Here is a 4,711-nt window from a genome sequence, read left to right on the forward strand (position 1 = left end):
TTTAAAGAACACATGTGTTCAATATCACTTACCCATTTCAAAGCGTCTTGATACGTTGATTCCCCATGCATCTTATTTAACGCAATGCCTCAACACTTCAGTTTTGTGGTGATTAAAGATTGATGGTTTCTTGCTGGCGCCACTTTGTGGCAAGAAAAAGAAATCGCTGAGGCGATTTAAGCCAAGGTAAGTGGTATGCATTGCTTTGTCTGCATTGAGGAGAGGAAGGCCTTGAGATTAGGTAGGTGGTGTGAGAGGGCCATCCAGGGACCTGAGGAGGTGGTCCTGGGGTGACACTGAGACTGTCAGAAAGAGACTAAGGAAGTAGCTTCAATATCCTGTCAGATGTCATAATACAAAGGGAAAGAAACGTTGTAACAAAGACACATATCTTGTAAATATGTTTCTTGGGAAGACTTTTAAAATTAATAGAACTGAAATGTAAAGTTTTCATAATTAACGAGAATATTTGTAACATGAAAACAAGCGTCCAATTTGGACTCCCCTTCTTCCTTGACATTTTTAAGGTTTCGGCTATGAAAAGGTCTATGGCTAAACAAGAATAGTTACTTTGCGGTATGACCAGATTACTTTCAGTAAAATTGTTTGAAGTCATGATGTGGTTTCAGTCCCTGCAAGAAGTTAACCCCCATGCTTCCTTAACGACTGGAAGACGGCGCTGCTCCTCATCCTGACGTTAATTATATTCGTAATTAATGTCCTGACATTATTAGTATTCAAGAGGGGATTAAGTTCATTCCACCACACAAAGGCTAATACCTTTTCCAAAAGAATATTGTAGCAACAGGGTTAGTTAAAGAGTGCCAATACCCCTAGTGTTGTGTTTTATAAAAAGAGAAACTAGGATATGTTTGATAGAACATGGTATGGTGAGGTAGGAGGGGTGTCTTGGTGGGACCATTCTGAGGGAGTAGAGGCACAGAAAGACACACACACACACACACACACACACACACACAGAGAGAGAGAGAGAGAGAGAGAGAGAGAGAGAGAGAGAGAGAGAGAGAGAGAGAGAGAGGAGGGAAGTAGGAGGAGGAGGAAGAGGAGGAGTAAGAGGAGGAGCGGGAAAGGCCAGCCAGGAACATGTGGAAAGAGACAGGGAGGGGGAAGGGGAGAGAGGTAGAAAGGGGTCAGGGAGAGAAGAGAAGCAGAGAGAGAAGGGGCAGAGAGAGTAAGAGAGAGAGGAGGGACCAAACAGCCCCTTTTATAGTAAGCCAGGCCTCCTTGGCCATCTCCAAATAACTTGTGTGGCGCTTAGAAGGAATGCCAACATTACTCCATTTTGGTTTAATTTAACCAAAGAAAACCCAGAAAGAGGTGATAGTGAAACAGGAATAGGGTCGTTGTGACCTTTAGCTACTTCCTGCTAACTTTGGGGTGACCTGTCTCTGAGAAACCTGAGGAAATGGCGGTGGAGATCTTGCTTTGCTGGCTGTTTCCTTGCTGTCCAGGATCAGTGGAAACATCTGTGTCTGTGAGAGTAGATTGGAGCATCTGTGGGTTTCTTCTCTGGAGCTGTCCTGCATGTAGATCTTCAGTAAACTCTTGAACTTGACAAGATGCTGAAACACACACACACACACACACTCACACACACACACACACACACACACATGCATACACACATGCATACACACACATGCATACACACACATGCATACACACACATGCATACACACATACATACACACACATGCATACACACACATGCATACACACAGATGCATACACACACATGCATACACACACACACACACACACACACACACACACTAGAGGTAGAGAATAAAGTTAAGTATATTTGGGAGAAAAAACTCTTTCTTATGCATACATTTGAAACCCGTTGTGGGTGAAACCTTGTTGCTTGAGGTGAGGGGAGCCCCAATCCCAGGGAACAGTAGAGGAATCCCACCCTCTGGAATAGGTAGCAAGTGGCAGCTTAGGCTATTGATTGGCTGGTGTATTTATCTGGGTGGAGTCTGGTCCATGAGGAGTAGATCTGAGTGTGTTTCCTGGAGCTTGTACATTTACCAAAGAGATAAACTTGTTAACAGCATGAACAGTCTTTAAGATAGACCAGGGAAGACCAAACATTTTCATGGAACAGAAGCAAGAAGGGCTTTTTCTTTCTTCTATCAAGGAGACTGAATATATAATAAAAATTAATATTTAATAAAATATTTAATGAAAATTTAGTAAAATGAGAAACATTTTAAGTTTACATTTAAAAGACAATTAAAGGAAACTTAAGGCTTCGATCTTGTGAATATTATAGTTGATCATATAGATTTATCATGAGAAACACTTTAAGTCTATAGTTAGAAGATAAAATAACCCTTAATATTTGAATTTGTGATTCTAAAAGTGCATTGTATCGTGGAGTGTTTTATTAGAGCTCGGCTAATTTGTAAGAGTTCTATTGGTTAATGTTAGACAATGGCATAGCAAGGAGAAGAACTATGAAGGGTTTAGTCACTGGAAACAGAGTTTAGATAAGGAAATAGTAGAAGGTCACATCTGTGAAAGATTTCAACTGAACATCTGTATCCTTTATCATGAAGTCTATGTGTTGGGCAAACCTGTGTGTCTTATTAATAAGAGATCTGGTAGTCTTAACTAGTTAACAGATTGACTACTGAGCTAATAAGGTTGTGGATTACCTTGGGGTAAGGAACTAGGTCTGTTTTCTAGCTGTCAAGCTATGGTTAGCTTAGCTGTCAATGTAGTCAGAAATCTGTGAAGAATAAATTTGAATCTAGATGTCACCCAGTAATTGCAATGACAGAGGGTTAATCTGTAGTCTGTTACCCAAACAGTTTTTCCAGGTCCCTGTAGTCTCCACTGCAACTCTGGCAGAGTCGGTCTGGCCATTCAGCCCGGAAGACCAGAAGCCTTTTCCTGTGAAGTAGGAATGTGGGAGAAATGACTTACCTGGCCTTAGGTAATAGGAGACCAGGTGTCCTCTGTCCACAGTTTAGGCTGAGCCCTGGTAGTCGGCCAGGCAATGGAGTGATGTTTCTCAGTGGGTATCATACCATAGTCCAGGCAATCTTGTCACTGCCCATATCTTTTCAGAGACCTTGTGGGGAGGTCACTGTTCAGCTTTGGGAGTCTCTGTCATCATCAGCTTAAAGCTTAAATATTTAACATTACATTTAGCAGATTTTTGACACTATTGAGAGCTAGTATCTATTGAGTTAGGTAATCTTATGTTTGTTTAATTACTTGTTCTGGATCTCATCTGGCAAACAAAGGGCGTATTATAACTTAATAACAGTGATATCAGTAACAAAACCAAGACAGATGTATATGTAAGGCAGTGATCTTTAACTTAAGGCAGTGCTCTTTAACCTTTCTTCCCCTTTTTTATTGGATATTTTTTTAAATTTACATTTCAAATGTTATTCCCTTTCCCGGCTTCCGGGAGATAAGCCCCCTATCCCATCCCCCTCTCCTTCTATAAGGGTGTTCCCCTCCCCATCGGTCCCCCTTCTCACTCCCCCGATGTTCCCCTACACTGGGTGGTTCAGGTTTGGCAGGACCAAAGACTTCTTGCATTGGTACCCAACAAGGCCATCCTCTGCTACTTGCTGGAGCCATGGGTCAGTTCGTGTATAGTTTTTGGGTAGTGGTTTAGTCCCCGGCAGCTCTGGTTGGTTGTTATTGTTGTTCTTATGGGGTTGCAAACCCCTTCAGCTCTTTCAATCATGTCTCTAATTCACCCAGCAGGAAGCTGGCTCTGTGGCGCAATGGATAGCGCATTGGACTTCTAGATAAATTAAGGTATTCAAAGGTTGTGGGTTCGAGTCCCACCAGAGTCGCTCTTTTTCTTAAAAGTCGCCATTTTATTGTTGTAAATCTTTAACATTAAAATTATTATTTACCAAGGCAGGATAGAAATCATATGACAACTTTGTATTAATTGAAGTGTCTTTGGAGACCTTAAATCATGCTGGTTTAAGGTAAGGAGGCAGTGAGGTGAGAACTGCCTATAACAAAGATGGCAGATTGTCTTGAGACTGCCTTAACCAAGATGGCGCTGAAGTTAGCCATCCACGTGACTTCCCTTAGCTAAGCTAGTACTGAAGTGCTAGCTCAACCTGTGGAGGAAAATCATGTGTTACACCTCAAACTGGCGTGGCAGAAGTGCTGTGTATCTTAGAATGGAATGGCAGAAGTATGACAGAGACAAACATAAGACAAATCTAAGCAGAGAGGCACTCAGCGGGGCTTGGAAATGGGTACAGGAGAGCAGACTGGTGACAGGGGCACAAGCAGGAGAGAGCAAGGGAACAGGGCCTTTTCCAGGCTTGTGCCGTGGAGCACTGGGCAGCAGGACTGTGTGCGAGCGTGAGCACGCCAGGGGAGGGTGAGAGGCAGCGGCTGTAGCTGTGCTTTCCTCTGCTTCTCTAGCCACGGTGGCAGCAGAGTGAGTTATGCCCAAAATAAGATCTGGAGAGTACAGCTAAGAGTCAAAAGGGCAGGGAGCCAGGAGAGGAGAGCGAAGAATTAAAGTGGCAAAAGAGAACGAGTGGGAGGGGGGAAAGTATATATAGAAATCATTCCATTTTTTGGATTGCTGGCGAGAATGACCATTTAGAGTTATTGCTTTTTGGATATTGGGGTCAAATTTAGCCTGTGAATTCAGAAGCCTTTAAGAGCGGGAGGCATCCCGGTAAGGACCTTGGTA

At 42.8% G+C, this 4,711-nt stretch overlaps 1 non-coding gene across 1 annotated transcript; it reads left to right on the forward strand.

The window, feature by feature from the left end:
- The first annotated feature begins 3,756 nt into the window (after positions 1-3,756).
- On the forward strand, positions 3,757-3,842 carry Trnar-ucu6 (transfer RNA arginine (anticodon UCU) 6). Its single transcript is given in 2 exon segments — positions 3,757-3,793; positions 3,807-3,842. It is a non-coding gene; the product is annotated as a tRNA-Arg (tRNA).
- The last annotated feature ends 869 nt before the right edge of the window (positions 3,843-4,711 follow it).

The sequence above is a fragment of the Rattus norvegicus genome, chromosome 14 (genome assembly GCF_036323735.1).
Source record: "Rattus norvegicus strain BN/NHsdMcwi chromosome 14, GRCr8, whole genome shotgun sequence".
In the NCBI taxonomy this organism is placed as follows: Eukaryota; Metazoa; Chordata; class Mammalia; order Rodentia; family Muridae; genus Rattus; species Rattus norvegicus.